At 36.9% G+C, this 18,461-nt stretch overlaps 1 protein-coding gene and 1 pseudogene across 1 annotated transcript in view; one reads left to right on the top strand and one right to left on the bottom strand.

The window, feature by feature from the left end:
• The first annotated feature begins 371 nt into the window (after positions 1 to 371).
• Positions 372 to 742, top strand: LOC102524816 (heat shock cognate 71 kDa protein pseudogene; annotated as a pseudogene).
• Positions 743 to 6,670: 5,928 nt separating this feature from the next.
• The window catches only part of KCNG3 (potassium voltage-gated channel modifier subfamily G member 3), a 55,343-nt gene continuing 43,552 nt past the window's right edge, over positions 6,671 to 18,461 (bottom strand). Inside the window, exon 3 of the transcript XR_012059085.1 lies at positions 6,671 to 6,684. The gene's annotated coding sequence lies outside the window, so the exon portion shown is untranslated. The remainder of the gene's footprint in view (positions 6,685 to 18,461) is intronic.

Here is an 18,461-nt window from a genome sequence, read left to right as displayed (position 1 = left end):
ATGTTACTGTTTTTTTTTTTTTATGTTGACCTTGAATCCAGCCACCTTGCAAATACCCTCATTAGTTCTGCTGCTCTCCTGGTTTCTTGGTTCTCTGGTAACATCATGTGATAGGACCATTAGCTCAGTGCTGTATACCAGTAATAACCACAGGCGTCCTTGTCACATTCCTGAGTTTAGTGAAACTGCTTCTAAAGTTTAACCACTGAGAATGACATTTGCTGTGGGCTTTTGGTTTATCAAGTTAAGAAGGTCCCTTTGATGCCCAGTTTGCCAAGAAATGTTATGAATGGGTGTTGAATCTTGCTAAATGTCTTTTCTGAATCTACTCAAACCATATGGTGTTTCTCTATAAGGAAGACAACGAGCGTATGGTCCAGGAAGCTAAGAAGTACAAAGCTGAAGATAAGCAGTGGGACAAGGTGTCTTCGAAGAATTTGCTTGAATCTTGTGCATTAAACATGAAAGCAACTGTTGAAGATGAAAAACTTCAAGGCAAGATCAGTGATGAGGACAAACATAATATTCTTGACAAGTTGTTGTAATGAAATCATCAACTGGCTTAATAAGAACCAGACGGCAGAGAAGGAAGAATTTGAACATCAGCAGAGAAAGCTGGATAAAGTCTGCAACCCCATCATTACCAAGCTGTCTGGGAGGAATGCCTGGGGGCTTCCCTGGTGGTGGAGTCACTCTATCTCGTGGTGCCTTCTCTGAGCCCACCGTTGAAGAGGCTGATTAAGGCAACCTGAGCATAGATTTAGCAACGTTCCACACAAAACACTGAAGGACCCAGATTTGTAGCAAATTCCATGGTAGCTTTAAAGTTGAGCTGCTGTAGTAAATAACTGGGCATTCTTCAATTCTGACAACATGGATGGATCCTGAGGGCATGAGACTAAGTGAAATACGTCAGACAAAAGACAAATACTAGATCTCACTTACATGCAGAATCTTTTTCTTTAATAACCTCACAGAAAAACAGATCAGATTCGTGGTTATCAGACCAAAGGCAGGGGGTAAGGGGAGGAAGCACTGGAGGAAGGTGGTCAAAAGGTACCAATTTTCAGTTGTAAGATAAATAAGTACTCAGGATGTAATATACAACATGATGACTAGTTACCACTGCCGTAAGATACATAGGAAAACTATTAAGACAGTAAACCCCAAATGCTTTCATTACAAGGAGAAAAAAATTTTTCCCCATTTCTCTTTATTTATATGAGATGACGGATGTTAACTAAATGCTTAATTTATATGAGATGACGGATGTTACTGTGGTATTCATTTCGCAATATATGTAAATCAAACCTTAATGCTGTACATCGAAACTTGTAATGACGTATGTCAATTATACATTATCAGTAAAACTGGGGGGAAAAAAACCAAGACATTCTTGATACTTGAATATGGAGTATGTGCAATGTGCATAGGGAGAAGAAATAGCATTGCACTTCATGAGCACTGTATTGTAAGTGGAAAATGCAATGTCTTAAATAAAACTGTATTTAAAATTGGCACCAAGAAAAAGATCTGTTAATGTAATATAGTAAATTAATTTAATATATTTTCTAATAACCTGAAATAAACCCTGCATGGTCATGATGGATTTTTTTAATACAATACCAGATTTAATGTGCTAATTTAATTAGAATTTTAGCATTTTTGTTCTTGCGATTGGGCTTTTTTTTCTCCTTGTCCTCTCATCCAGTTTTGGTACTAAGGTTATATATAATATTTACAAAATGAGTCGAGAAACTTTCCCTATTTTTCTTCTCTCTTGAACAATTTGCTTAACGGTTATCTTCTCCTACAAACCTGGCTCACATAACCATTTAGGCCTAGTAGCCTTTGTATGAGGTGGGACGGGAGCCGGCAGTTTTGACTATCTATTCAGTTTTATTGTTATCGTCTATTCAAATTTTCATTGTTTCCTGGGTCCGTTTAGTAATTTGTATTTTCTGGGAGGTTATCCATTCACCCAATTTTTCAAATTTCCTATCCCAGAATTGTTGGTAGTACTCTTTTCATCAGTCGTGTCTCAGTACAAGGAATAAGAACCACTGATTTAATACAACAAACTGGGTACTTAAAAAATTGTTAAAAGGGCTGGAGGAGTGAGCTCTGGGTGGAACCCAGAACAGTCTAGAACTGACCCTCCAGAGGAACTGCCAACTATGGCACCACCAGGAAGGTGGGGAGCCAGAGGCTGCCGTTGGGACAAGTGAATTCAGGAACACACAGCACTGGCTGCAATCCAGGATCAGGAATCCAGCTCTAACACTGCCTCCCAACGCTCTGACTCTAGTTCTGCCCGGACGGCCACCATCTACCAACAGCTTCAAAGTTGGATTCTGGATGCCAAGTCTCCATACCCTTGTCTGGCAGCCAAAGAACAGTGAGTTGGAAGCTGCAGGATCATGACCACTGCTTCTCTTTTGATGACCAAATCTCACACAAGCACAGCTACTGACAAAACCTAATTCTCATCTGGAAAGCTGGCTGAAATGCTGTTTTCAGCTTTCCAGCCTCTGTAGTCAGGAAGACACATTGGAAGGAGGTGGAAATAACCGCCAACCTCCAGTCAACTATATCTAATCCATCTCTCATGATTTTAAAAAATCTCTACTGTATATGGGATTATGTGCAATCTGTTATTCTAAAATTGTTTACCTCTGCCTCCCCTCTTTTTTTCAATTGGTTTGCTAGGTATCTGCCTATTTTTCTTCTCAAAAAACCTGCTTTTGAAAGTTTTCTTGAGCCTCTTTTTTTGTTTTCTGTTTCATCAACAGAAACATCTGTTTTCATCTGTGCTTTTTATCTTTATTCTTTCATCCCTTCTGCATTCCTTGAGTTCAGTCTCCAGCCTTTTTGCTCTCTAGCCTTAAGCTGAACCCTAAATAGTATGCTTTCAATCTTCCTTTTTTCCTAGTAAATGCACTTTCTTATCTGCAGCTCTCAATGTTATTTTGTATATTTTATAGGGTATTGTTGTCAGCATTTTTCTTAATTTCTCATTTGTCTTTTGACGTTGATTTGCTTATTATGGTGGCTTCCTTCTGTTCTCCTCTGCCCCTTCTTTTGTTTTGTTTTGTTTTCTACGCAGAACTTTGTGGTCAAAGTTGGAAAGGTTTTCTTCATTTCATAGCCATGAAAGAATTCCATGTTTCCTTCTAGTACTTTTATGGTTTTATGTTGTACTTTTATCTTTAATGTTTAACTCTTTGGACCTTTTCTGGTGTATGCTTTGTGGTAGGGATTCAACCTTTTTTTTTTCCCCAGATGGCTCCCTGATTGTCTCAATGAAATTTATTGAATAATGTATCTGTTTCCCCACTAATCTGAGATAGTTCTTTTAATATATATATTTTCTTATGTATTTTGATCCTTTAAAATTTTTTATTCTGTTTCGTTACTTTGCCTTTATTCATTCATCAATACTTCATTGTTTTTTGAGTTTGTGTGCTTTAAGATCTCACAGGGCTATTTCTCATTCATTGATCTACTTTTTCCGCCTTCCACACTGTTCTTATTTCCATATAAATCACAACATCAGCATTTCTAGTTCTAAATAAGAGTTAGTTAGCATTTTTATTGCTCCTGCATCACTTTCATAAATTAACTTTGTGATGTTGAGCTTTCTGATCCAAGAATATGGAATGTTTTTCATTTGTTCAGGTCTCCTATGGTGTCCTTCAGTGGTATTTAAAAGTTTTCTTCGTAAGGATCTTAGATATTTCGTATTAGGCTGATTCTTAGGTATTTGTGTTTGATATAGTCAACTGGCACTTGACATTCATTCCTACCAAATTCTCTGTTCCCCTCTCAGTTACAGGGGCTGAAAGGCAAAAAACAATCACATTTTCCAGACTGTGACAGCTAGAGTTCTGCATATGACTTAGCTTTGATCAATCACACACATACACACAAGAGCAGGAAAGTGGAAAGGGGTCGCAGACCCTGCAGTTGATGCTGTGGTGGCTGAAGGTGAGGTTGGATTGAGTGTTTACACTCCGTGGACTCCAGTATCTAGTCACCACCTGTAAGGACATGAGGAAATTGTGGTAGCAGCAGCAGTGACAGCTTCCTCACCTCTGAATTATGGCTATGATGATTTGACTTGGAAATCATTAATTCCGTGACACTCCTCAACTTTATATATCTTTCAAATTTTATCTAATAAAGACTCATATAGCACATAACATCTGTCAGAAACTAGTATACACAATTTTTAAAAATTATATCTGTGATTACTTAACATTACCTCCAGCCCTGGCAATGATTTTGCAAGCATCTAATTCCATGTATTGCTTTGTGCTTTGAAATACGTGGGAGTGGTTTTGGTTTCCCAAATGGAACCCTGACTGATTCAGTGTTTTATTCTTTGTGACACAACTGGATAATAGGATCTTCCTCTGTCATTACATCTTCTATTTGTGTTTGTAAACACAAAGATGACTATCAATTCTTTGGACAGCTGTGTTAAAACTTCCCATTATAATTATCAATTTGTCAAATTCTACTAGGTTTGCTTTAAGTATTTTAATGATCTTTTGTGAGGTGTAAGGTACATGGTTCTTATAATTTATTGGTAGATTATTTCTCTCAGTCATATAAAATAACTTTTGAGCATATTAATTCCTGTGGTCTGATACTATTATTATATTTTACATATAAAATTACATTGTTTTACATCAACTTTCTTTAGGCTAGTAATTGGGTTTTTTTTTTTTTTAAAAAAGACAAAACATTCATATAGTTCAAAATGTAAAATGTTATCCAGTGGTGTCTTTCTTCCATCCCTGACCCCAGCTATTCAGTTCTCTCTCCCAGTGGAATCTGGAATATCATTTTCCACCCCTTAAGTTTTAACCCTTCCATGTCAAGTTTTTTTAGAAGTATTTTTTATAAACAGTATGTAGCTGGAATTTTCAAAATCCAATAAAAGAATCTCATCTTTTAATAGAGGAATCTAACCTCATTATGTTAATTGATTACTAATATATTTGGATGTATATTTGCCATCTCATTTTTTCTATTTACTATACTTATTCTTTGCTTTTCTCTCTTCCTCTCACCTTCTACTGAACTGATAAAATTTTATTCCATTTTTCTTCCTCTATTGATTAAGAAGCTATATTGGGTTTCTATTCTTCTAGTGAAGAATTGCTAGCTTGCTTTTAAACACACACAAAAAATTGTTGCTAAAATAATAATTATTACAGTCAAAGTTTGCCAACATGGTCTAGCAATTTCTCTTCTTTGTTCTTCTGGGATCATGCACTTTCTTTTTGGATTCATTTTTATTCCTGCTGAAGTATAGTTTTTAGCTGTCCTTCCAGTAAGGGTCTAAAAAGGAACTTTTTTCATTTTGGTAGTAAGTTCTCTTAGTTATTTCATGTCTTAAAATATCTCTATTTTACACACACTATAGATAATTTAGCTGGGTATAGAATTCTACATCCAAATTATTTTCCCTCAGTACTTTTAAGGTGTTATTTCATTGTCTTTCAGTAACTATTTGTGCTAAGAAGCAGCATACTGTTATTGTGACTGCCATTCCTTTCTAGACAATCTGTCTTTTCCCTCTGGTAGCTTTTATGATGGTTCTCTTTATTCCTAACATTTTTTTGGTTTAATCACAGTATTCCAAGTGTAGTTTGTTTCCTCCTTCTTTTGTTTCATTCTTATTTATTTTTGTAATCTGCCTCATCATTGAGTGTTTTCAATCTGATAACATGAGTCCTTCTTAAATCTTGGAAAATCCTCATCTATTCTGTCTTCAAATATTGCCTCTTTTGCACACTTTCTGTTCTCTCCTTCTGGAACCCCTAGTTCACATAAGCTGAAGCATCTCAGTCTACCCTCTATTGCCTTTCTGTTCTGTACTCCAAGAGGTTTCCTCAGTTCTATCTTCCAATTTAATAATTCTCTCTTTGAATCTGTCCAGCCAAGTAGTTTTTAATTTCAATGGCTATATTTTTCATATATACTGTTTTTGTCTTATTGTCTCTAGATCGTACTCCACCAATACTAGTCCCTCCGTTATAGCTAAGCATTTTAAATATACTTTTTATTTTAAAATCTTTTGGATTGGCCTATTATTTCTACTTCCTGATAAAACTTCTCCCACTTGTTGAATTTGTTGATTCTCTTCCATAAGGCTGGACTGCAAGTGCTTTCTAATTTATATTTGAGAGATTATCTTGGGAATTTTGTCCTCCTATGCCCCTTTCTGTCAAGTGGTTCCTCTGGTGTTATGATCCAGCCTGAGCAGGTGCAGGAAGCTGAGCCAGACCTCCCATTAGGACTCATGGCTCTTGCCCCACCCAGATAGTGTGATTACAGACCCTTTATCAGCTCAGGGAGGCCTCACATGTATAGGTATCTTTCCTTCCTCCATGGCCACAGACAAATGTCATATTTCTGGTTTCAACCCTAAAGTAATTGTATCATTGCTACCAAATATTCACTGCCCCTCCCTATAGGAGGATTATGTTTCCTCATCCCAGTAATGTCAGGCTGGGTCATGTAACTAGCTTTGTCAATAAAATGTGAATTAAAATGAAGTGTGACACTACCAAGTAGAAGCTGTGAGAGTCTGCGTGTGTCCACCATCTTCTCTTTTCCTCTATCACAAGAAGAGAAACATCCCAGGCAATGAATATGCCTTCATCCTGGATCCTGAAATGAAGAGGAAATGGCATCGAATCATTGCCAACCTGTGAAAAACATGTAACATGAGTAAAACATGAGGTTTGCAGTAGTAAAAAATTCAGATTTGGGGGTTGTTAGTTATCATTGCATGACTTAGCCCAGGGTGATGGATACAAACTTCAAGCTGTCAAATACAACCACATTTTAAAAATATTTTGTAGCATATTTTATATAACTTCTAAGTGCTTAGAGTAGATACAGAAATTTCATAGTCACTGTGGTTTTCTTTTACTGTAGTAAAACATACATAAAATTTACCATTTTAACCATCTTTAAGTGTACAATTCAGCAGTATTATGTACATTCAAAATGTTGTGCAATCATCATCACTACTCATTTCTAGAACTTTTTCATCATTCCAAACAGAAACTCCATACCCATTAAACAGTGATTCCCCATTCCTTTCACTCCCAGCTCCTGGTAACCGCAATTTTCTGTTTCTATGGATTCGTGTATTCCAGGCACCTCACATAAGTGAAACCATACAATATTCATCCTTTTGCATCTGGCTTACTTCACTTAGTATAATGTTTTCACAGTTCATCCATGTTGCAGCATGTATCAGACTTTCATTTCTTTTTAAGGCTCAGTAATATTCCATTTGTGTGTGTGTGTATGTGTGTACTCTACATTTTGTTCATTCATCTGCTGATGGACATTTGAGTTGTTTTTATCTTTATGGCTATTGTCACTGTGCTTTCTTGATCTAGTAGTAGCCAAATACATTCTAGGAAAAGGCCTGAAATATTACACAACAAACCACCATCAGTGGGTGCCTGTTGGGTTCAATACGGAATGGAAAAAATTTTTACTGATTTTTTATATTCATTACATTTTCTTTTAGTTACAATAATTTTATGCGCTTTTAAAAATAGTTTCAGAAATAAATGTTTCCTTTTGCTCAGAAGGAGAATGAACAAGACACACAACGAATTGCTGCAAATATGTTTTTTAAAATTATTAGTAAAAGCTCAGGGTGGTTCCACTAGTTGGTCAGCCACAGAATCTCCACAAATGAAGACGAGCATTTACTAAAAATTAAAAGCACACTGCAGGAAACTGTGTATGACTAAATGAGACTCTTGCACATAACACTATCACTTTTCCCTCCTATTCTTCTGGTTGAGATTTTATAGTCCTTAATGATTAATGGTTATTATTCATGACAGTCCCTTTCAAACAAAGCTGAAGCCACATTCCCTGAGTCTAAATGTGATTAAGAATATACTCAGTTTCAGTTACATCATTTGTAGTAAAACGCCACCGTTGTGGAACTGCCCTTGGTTTTTAACTGAAATGTGATTTCTGCTATTAACAGGCCCGTGGGACATTCTCATGTGCTGTGATTTCCCAAGTGATCAGAAGACAGTTCAAATGGTGCTTCCTAATACCTTGGAAAAGGTTGGACTCAAGGAAATGGAAACTTTGAATCAAAGGTTTGCTAAATCAGAGTCGGAACGCCTGGCCTTAGCGCCCAGCTACTTTCACCTTCCACTCAGTACAACTTGAACCGTCAGCCCTTTGACTAAAAGCAAAGATCCTCCATTTAGTTCATGCGCTGGGCCTGCTGGACGTAGCTGCAAACTGCTCACAACTAACCAACAATGGCACTGAGAAGAACAGTCACGCGCTTCAGGGCTAAATCCCAGGAGTGATTTCAAGGTCAGCTCAACTCACAAGCAGCCAGGCTACTGGTCGGTAGTAACCAGAGATTCCCGCACTACCACGGCGCAGTCTGTATAAAGTGAGTATTCAGTGTTAGAAGGCCTAGGATTAAATTTCAGCTCAGCCACCTAGGGCTCCTAGTCACTGAATCCAATGACTAGTTTTCAGTTTACCACTGACTGCTGGGAGGCATTTAACATCCCCACTTCCCTGCTGGGCCCCTGAACCTCCCATTCTCCTCTTGCCCCATTTGGCTGTCTCTTAGAGCTGAAACCAGGTTACTTCCTCTATTCTCACCAAAAACTGCTCACTCTTTCCCTCCGTCTGTCATCTTTGCTACTGGGTCCTCTCTCATCACTTCCTCCTGCCTGGAGGATGACTACAATAGTTTTCTAATTGGTCGTACTATCCCCAGTTTTTCTGCACCCTTGACTTACCTGAAAGAGTGATCCTCCTTAACGACAAACCTTGCCATGTCATTCCCCTGACTTTCGTCCTTCAATGGCTCTGTGTCTGCAGGGTAAAGTTATGAAACCTCCTTGGCTGACACATAAGACCTTTACTAATCTGGCCTCTGCCTACCAGACTGCATCCCTCACATGCTCCTCTATGTACCTGCCAACCAAGTGCAATCACCAGAACAAGCCACGTTGTCTTGCTTTGGTGCATGCTAAACCCTCTAAGTGTCACAAAACCTTAAGGGCCTGTCTCCTCTAGCTGAACTTAAGAATCACCCTTCCAGAAAGCGTTCCCTGACTCCTAAGCTGATTGAGGTGACCATCCTCCGAGATCCACAGTAGCCATTTCATAACCTGTATCCTCCCCCTAGACTTCTTAATGCTTTACTATTGGCCACTTTCCCCACCCGGAATGCCTCAAGGACAGAGCACAACATGTGTGTCTAGAGCAGAGCACAGAGAGAAAAGAGGCCAGGGGAAGAAAATAAAGCCAACTGATGACAAGAACTTGTTACCCTTGACAGGGAACTATGTGCTTATTTCCTCTCTTCCTCTTTCCTATAATTTTCTAGTATGCGGATTATACTATTTTCATACATTTTTTTAAAAAATCAGTTCATTTTTAAAGATGTGTCCAATCTCTCCTACAGAGCTCCACTGAGATAACTTGCTCCCCAAGTCAAGTTTCTCGCTCCTCAGTACACCCTGGCTCAAGATCTCAAGCACCACAAATCCTTCAGAACTGAGCAAAGTACTTTGAAACACTTACTTCAACATTTTCAGCAGACAGAAGGACCACCCACACACTTACAAATTCCTTGGCCTTGAAAAGGTTATGCTGTTCTAGTAGCTGAGTGCCAAAACCCATTTTCGGCTAAAACTTTGTCCCAACTCACTGCATTCACTGCCTAACACAAATGAAGAGGTACGTTCACAGAACTTGTTGAGATGTAATGAAGGTGAAGAGGATGGAACTTCTCAGTGATGTATCTATCCGTCTGTCAAACTGAGACATCGATGAAAGATAGGAAAAAAAGACCTCTTAGAATTCTTCCCCTGTTTTTTCACCAAAATATTATCTTCACAGATATCAAAAATTTCAACCATGCACACTAGCTTGTAATTTTTTTAATTTGTGAGAAAGAAGCCAAGCATATAATGTTCAGTCTGACATCTGCTATTATTTTCCCTTAAAAGAAAACAAAAATCTGATTAGTTCCAAAAATAAAACATAAAAATTCAGTTGAGGAGAAAACCCTGTGGCTTAGAAATCATCACTCTGATTAACAACGCATAAGTGTTACCTGACAAATGGATTCCTATCTCAAAAGCAATTATCAACAAATTTCTCATGATCCCCACTGTTTTTATAGTTCATGCCAAGCTCTTGAAGTAATAACTTTAATAGCAATAAAACAAAGGAACCCTCGCCTCAGCACTAGAATGTTTCCCCCTTCAGTCAGCAGAGACCCTGGAATGAAGTGTTGGACTTGGGCTCAACAGTTGTCTGGGAAGGTATCTACTTCTCTGCCCTCAGAAGTCCTTGCATCTGCTCCTAGAGGGGCATCTTCACAATTAAGCCCACTGCTAGGACCTGCTGGGACAATCAGGACAAGCGGGGCCTCTGCTCTCCGGAAATCCTGCCTGAGACACGGGTGGCCTCCATCCTGGGGGTGACTTTGCCAGGCTGCTGGCAGTGCTGGAGCAAGATGTTTCTGCCAGCGGGGCTAGAGCATCACCCAAATCAAAGAGCCACTGAAGTACAAGAACGTCAAATCTGGAAGGTGGAAGTGTGGGATGTGGGCAAGGATCACACAGAGGAGAGAGACACCAAGGAGGAAGGGGAGGTGGGGAGGGTCATGTGGCCTTTTCACTAGGAAAACCAAAAGGGTCTGGCAGGCATTTGTGTCCCTGAGAACATACTGTAAACAAGCACAGCATTCAGAAGGTACAACGCCCAAGATTTTTTATTCAACTCAACACACAGTACGTGCCTGTGGATACCCATCACCATCGCCTGGAAACTTACCTCACATAGATTATTTATGTTCTTACCAAAGAGAAGAGCACTTAAAAGGGAGAAAGAGAATGTGAAAGCAGGTCAGAGGAAGATCAAATGACTGATTCAAAGCCTCACAACCATCAGAGGCACCGTCACAGCCAAGAGACACCTTTTATGCTTCATCCATCATTAGTTTATTGCAAAGTGAAGTTTAGATTCAAAACAGAAAGGAAATAAGTCCACCAAGAGTGAATTACACTAATTAATGAAGTCAACGCAACCGAGAGTAACATGTGTTTAGTATCAGCTGCAGGTGGTTCTCAAAGACAAAATTTATTAACTATTCAAATGGTCAAGCTGTACAGATTTTTTTTCAGATGTACATACAGCATATGTATATCATAACAAAGTTAACTTTTCATAAAATATTATTTCCTTAGGGAGTAAAGAAACCACTAATTAATTGAATATTTGATGCACATTTATAGGTACTGTTAATGATCTGACATAAATTACACAAGTAACACAGTCAAATAAGAAAAGCTATGACCCATATAATGGCACACTTTACTAATCCCATATTAAAGCAGAAAACAAAATTATGCCACAGATTGAGCTGATTTTAAGAATATTTTTATTAGAAGATAAAAGTGATGCCCATTTAAACCATCATTCCTAAAAGAGTTTTGAAACAGTAAAATTACTACCTTAAATCCCGAACTATAACATAATCTTTCCTATCCAAACTACCTTCCCTAGGGGTTGATAATACAGCTGCTCCCTCTATGACAAATGTAATAGCCATTAATGATGACAATTAGCAACAGTTATGTATACACAGTGGAAGTGGGAGAACTGACCATACACACATTTTAATCACTACTCCCATTGAGAATAGGGTCAATGAAAATAATGGTTAAAACCAACAGGCATTGGAACTGTTCAGTCATGTGCATCTTCAGCAGTAAATGCTACACAACACATATATTATTTTTTCCATAAAATCTTTACATGTCGAAAATACTTTTTAATCCAGGTTCAGATTATTAACAATGAAAAGACATTCATCTTCTTCCTTACTTCCATGGACTTTATCAGGCCTGCATTCACCAGGCACACAGAAATGTGAGTAACTGGAAAGACAATTTGACCATAGACTTTGCAAAACAGAAGTGCTCTATTTTAAGGCAAGTATCTTTATCACATACATACATAGCAATTTACCCATTGGTGAACTTTATCATATGACAGTGCAATATTCAACAAAAAACTGAGGTATACCTTTACTTAACACAAATACAAATGTCAGAAAGTGTAAAGACATTCTCCATGTGCTTAACATATTTTACCCATAATTAAATAGAGAACTCTTCTCAAAGTTCTTATATGTCCAGAAACATCCAAGATTCTGAATTCTAGAAAAGACATCAGAAATTAAATAAGCCAAAAATTTTACAATAAGGCTCTCCACATAAGGCTACCTTTGATGTAAGGCTACTACAGCTTGGTCTGAAAATAGCAGAAATGTGCATCAAAATTCAAGCTATTCTGAATTAAAGAGAAAGGACTTGGTCTCATGAGGGACAGCGAGGTTTTATTGAGCAAAATTAAACTCAGGCATAGAGCGCAATTTAAAATACATCAAATTAAAAGTTTTCCTGTCATTTTTTAAACATAAAACTGAACTACTGTGATATAAAATGACTAAAGGTATAAGGTGCTTTTTAGAGCAAAACAAACACACATTTACCTTTACATAAATAATTTAAGTGGAAAATAATCTGTATTTTGGTATGTATAATATATTTTAAAATCTACATTCTGTGACCTTTACAAAAGTAGATCCATTCTTTACTTTCAAGTTAGAAACAGTATAACAGTTTATCTTTGGATATTTCCAGTCAGTGGCTGTATAATAAAATGAGAGATACTATAAATCTAAGTCATAAGCCATTTGGTGCATTAACATGTAAGCCATCAGTTTTGGGTCCTAAAAGTGAAAAATGATTGATACTACATAAAGTGGAAAAAATACACCTCAGATTTCTGCTCTAGTCCAAAAATTTACAGTGTCTAAGTATTTTTAATTAGAGGATAGTTTGACAGAATGACATTCAGTGAAAAAAATCTGATTACTAACTATATTCACATTAAAATGTTTTCCTTAAAATGCAAATAGACAGTATGCATTATGCCTGAATACAAAGGTAAACTAATGACAAGATAAATTTTTTTTAGTTTGAGAACTGCAGCACTCATTTCCTCTGTCAAAGTCCCAGTGACACTAAAAGAAAAGATATTCTAATTATTTTCACTTAATAATCTAATCAAGTGCTCTAGAAAAATATTGTTTTAAAGGGAAGTTCAGCAGGAATTGCTTATTAAATTTCGAAGTGAGGTTTTTTTTTTCAAAAAAAAAGGAAAACAAAATGGGATTCAAAAAACGTAGATTATGTAAGGGAATAAATAATAACAATAATGACAAACAATATCCAAAATTTGGAAAATCTTGGAAAATTCAGGAGCAAACATTTTGGTAACCTCATTCTTGATAGCATATGACCAAAAGGAATTTAAGATTGATGGAGGAATGGAAGTTTCCATTGAAACAGGTATACACAGAGTAAACAGAAAGATCCACAACCTAAATTCCAGTTTCACAGTGATGTCAAGCATCATCCGGTTGTGTAATTTCCTCCTGATTCCTTCAGGAACAGGCACAAAGCACCCTCAAGTCTTCATTGGCATCAAATTCAGTTTTGCTCCTTTGCAAAACTGTACTGACACTAGTTAATATCAGGGGGTGGGGTTAAAGGAGCGGTAAGTGTACACACCAAGTTAAGTGCTCCTTCATTCGAAGGGAGCTAGAAATCTGCCTATTTAGTAATCAGTCCAATGGGCCACTGACTTCACACACCCTCACTTCTGGAGACATCCACAAACCAGCAACAGCTTTTGCCCACGGAATGATTCACTCCTATAACTGTGGCTAATCAGCTACACACAGAGCTTTCTCCTTTGAGTGCATCAGACAAGGCCAATCACTAAGTACTTGCTACCGCCTTTTCATCACACCCAACTGGCAAAACGCCATAAACGTGATGGCCCAGGGTGCAGTTCTGTGCAGCGGCTAGAAGACGATATTATGGCACATCCAATAGCTCCTTCTCACGGAAACTGCCCTGCACACAGCAACAGCCCACCTCAAAAATACTGTTTTCCCTGAGCTCGGAAAACCACTCCCCAACCCTGGGTGGTGATAAGGCTAAGCCAATGCCACGCTGGAATTTGAATAGGGGGAAAAGAAGAGACTCAATCAGTGGAAGCCAACAAGTGGAGAAGGTACTGGAGAGGTACAGAGATGCCACACTGCTGGGAGTAATGCCAACCCTGAAAGGTGGGAGGGGAGACTACAGAACCACCAGACTCGATCATGGAGCTGCTGCCACAACTCTACAATTAACGCCCATTACCTCCGGAGACCTGCACGTTCCCTGTATATATTACTAGTTATAGTTTTTTTTTTCTCTCATTAAATTTTCATTTTTAGGATGACCAACTAGGGTCAGAGATTTATTTTCAGAATACTTAATAAAAGTATTAAACAAAAATAAAATAATTCTGAAACATTAGTATATTATTTCTCATGAAAAAGTTGCCATCATTTTCATTACCTTGTAAGTTCTAGGAATTGTGGCTATTATTCAAGCATTCAATGACTGTAGGACTGGGAATCCTACTATTTCTAAGAATAGTTGTTAAGAGTAGTGCTGAACACTTTAGTAGGAAAGTACACCTCTCTTTGAAACCTTTTTTCTCTAAACATCCCTGGTAAATATGCAACATTACAGATGTAGCATGCCCAAAATCTTGGATCATTACTCCATTAGGTTTGATATTCACATGTGCATTGAAGATTATTAACATTCACCCAGCACATTCATGAGATTTATTAAAAATGTAGTCATTAACCAAAGAAGCATCTGTACAAAATTAGAGAACTGTAAGTATTCAGTCACACATTACACCAACAATACAACTGATGGAAAAAATGCCAGTGGGGCTCCATCTATTAAATTGGGAGGAGGGTATAGTTCAAGTGGTAGAGCGCGTGCCTGGCATGCACGAGGCCCTGGGTTCAATATCCAGTACCTCCTCTAAAAATAAGTAAGTAAATAAATCTAATTACTTCCCCCTCCAAAAAATTTAAAAAGCTAAAAAAATTTTTAAAGTTAGTCAGACTTGAAAATTTGACCTTGCAGGTGATCTTCCAAACCATCTGGGGAAGTGTTGTTTACAAATAACATTGAAGTTTTCTCCAATTATTTCACGGACATAATTTCCTAGAGGAATTTCAGAATGATTATATTCATGGCAAGGGACTACATTAAACAATCTGGGTTTCATAATTGTGTAAAGGAACCTCAGAATAGGTCTTCTGAGCAGAACAGGAGGGTTTTTTTCAAAGGGCATCTGCCAGGGTGAGGCCAGCAGATGGTCATCTCTGTGTACCCCACAGGGCCCAGCACAGCAGTTAGGCAAAAGCTCATACTACGTGCAGACAAAGGATTTAAAATAATAATAATAATAATAATAATAGTAATAATAACAATAATAATAATAATAATAAAAACTTTTCCTACAGCAATGCTGCAGGTTAATTAACTATCAAGTGTTGTTTTTGAGATGGCTTCTTCCCCTATCCCAGTAATTCAGTGATAACTTGCACTTCCTGGAAGTACTATGGAAATGTGCAGGAAACCCAATTCCAGGAGGTTCCAACAGGCTACTGGAGCTTTTCTGCCAAAGTAACCCCAAGACAAGTAAAAGAAGAAAACTGCAAGAGCTCTATCCCTGACTATTCAGGGAGATACAGTCCACCTTTATCCACACCCTCAGGCATTCTCCTTGTATTCCTAGAACATCTGATTGTGAGAAGCAAAAAGTCAGGTAATAAAGAGGCATTAAAATCAACCAACCAACAGAAACAAATTATCTCTCTTGCATCTGGTGTCTCTGTATCTTCAGGCAAGTGAACACAAATTCAAATTAACTTGGTTTAATGAAGAGAATCAGTAACGGTCTTAGAAACCATGACATGTATATCAATTGAAGAACTGTAAAACCATCAACAAGCACTTCTATGGCTTCAACCTGATTAGTATCTTGTACAGATTTAGAAACTCTAAGAAAATTTATTTCCTGACACAGACGGTACAACAACTCCACTCACAACAAAATCTGTCCATCTCTTCATTAAAACACATTGTTAGAATCCAGCACCCTTTTATCATAAAAACACTCAATCCTTCAAGCTGATCAAGGGCATCTATGAAGAACCCACAGCTAACATTAATGGTGGGAGACTGGAAGTTTCCCCCCCAAGATCAGAAATAAGAAAAGGATGTCCATTCTCATCATTTCTATTTGACACTATACTAGCAGTTCTAGCCAGGGTAATTAGGCAAGACAAAGGAAAAAAAGGAAGTAAGAAGTAAAACTATCTCTCTTTGCAGATAACATGATCTTATGTATAGAAAATACTAAAGAATCCTCAAAAAACTACTAGAGTTAATAAATTCAACAAGGTTATAGGATACTAGATCAATATATAAAAATCAGTTGTATATCTATACACCAGCAATGAACAATCTGAAAAAGAAATTAAGAACACAATTCCATTTATAATAGCACCAAAAAGAATAAATACTTAAGGATAAATTAAATCAAAGAAGCATAAGACTTGTACACTGAAAACTATACAACATTGGGAGAAATTAAAGACTTAAGTAAACGGAGAGACATCCTACTTCCATGGTTGGAAGACTTAATATTGTTTTTGGTTTTTTAATATATATATATATTTATATTGAAGTACAGTCAGTTTATAATGTGTCAATTTCTGATATACAGCATAATTCTTTAGTCATAAATGAACATACAGATTCATTTTCATATTCTTTTTCACCACAAGTTACAAGATATTGAATATAGTTCCCTGTGCTATACAGTATGAATTTGTTGTTTATCTATTTTATATACAGTAGTTAATATCTGCAAATCTCAAGCTCCCAATTTGTCCCTCCCCACCCTCTTTCCCCCTAATAACCATAAGTTTGTTTTCTATGTCTGTGAGTCTGTTTCTTTAATAGTGTTATGATGGAAAAACTTCCCTAATTTATCTACCGATTCAGTGTGATCTCTACCAAAATTCCAACTTCCTTTTTTGTAGAAATGGATAAGCTGATTCTAAAATTCGTACGGAAATGCAAGAAGCTCAGCCAAAACAATCTTGTAAAAGAAGAGGAACTGATACTTCCTGACTTCCAAACTACAGTCTTCAGTGTGGTTTTGGCATAAGAACAGACATATAGATCAATGGAAAATAACTGAGAGTCCAGATAAACCCACACATCTGTGGTCATCCAGTTTTTGACAAGTATGCCAATACCTATTCAATAGTGGGGAAAAAATGGTCTTTTCAATATATGATACAGGGACAAATACATATCCACCTCAAAAAGAATGAAGTGGACCCCTACCTCACACCAGATACAAAAATTAATTTAAAATGGATCAGAGATGTGAAAGTAAGAGCTAAAACTATAAAACTTTTTAGAAGGAAACAGAGGAGTAAATTTTCATTACCTTAAATTTCTTAAGATACAATACCAAAAGCACAAGAGGTGAGAAAAAATAAATCGGACTACATCAAAAATTAAAACTTGTATGCTGAAAATATCATTAAGAAAATGAAAAGACAACCCCTTAGTTGGAGAGAAAATATCTGCAAATCATATATCTGATAAGAGTTCAGCATCCAAAATACATGAAGAACTTTTAAACTTCAATTAAAAAATTCAGTTAAAAAGTCCATTTTTTATATGCTTGTCAGTATCTAAACTGGAATTTGACACAACATTGTAAAATGACTATAACTCAATAAAAAATGTCTTAAAAAAAAGAATAAAGAAGAAATAAATGTATTTTCAATCAATAAAAAAATCAATTTTTTTAAATGGGCAAAGAATTTGAATAGATCTTTCTTCTTAAAGGATATATAAATAATCAATAAGCACATGAAAAAATGCTCATCATCATTAGGAAATGCAAATGAAAAATCACAATTAGATACTAACTCACACGAACTAGGATGGCTATCATGGGGGGAATAAAGAAGGAAAATAAGAATTGGGGAGGATGTGAGGAAACAGAAATCCTCATACAGTGCCAGTGGGAATGTTAAATTGTTCACCTGCTTTGGAAAACAGTAGGATAGTTCCTCAAAAAGTTTCATTCTTAAGTATATAACAAGGGAATGCAAAATGTATGTTCACACAAAAACTTGTACATGTATGTTCATAACAGCATTGTTCTTAACAGCCAAAAAGTAGAAACAGCCCAAATGTCCATCAAAAAAGAAATGGATAAACAAAATGTGGTATATCCATACAGAAGAATATTATTTAGCAATACAAAAAATGAAGTATTGATACATGCTACAACATGGATGAACTTTGAAAACAGTGTGCCAACTGGAAGAAGGCAGACACAATGGCCATGTTTCCATTTATACAAAATATCCAGAACAGGCAAATCCATAGAGCCAGAAAGCAGAT

This window comes from Vicugna pacos, chromosome 15 (assembly GCF_048564905.1).
Source record: "Vicugna pacos chromosome 15, VicPac4, whole genome shotgun sequence".
Taxonomy (NCBI): Eukaryota; Metazoa; Chordata; class Mammalia; order Artiodactyla; family Camelidae; genus Vicugna; species Vicugna pacos.
Note: the sequence above shows the minus strand (reverse complement) of the source record. Positions and strands in the feature narration are given on the sequence as shown.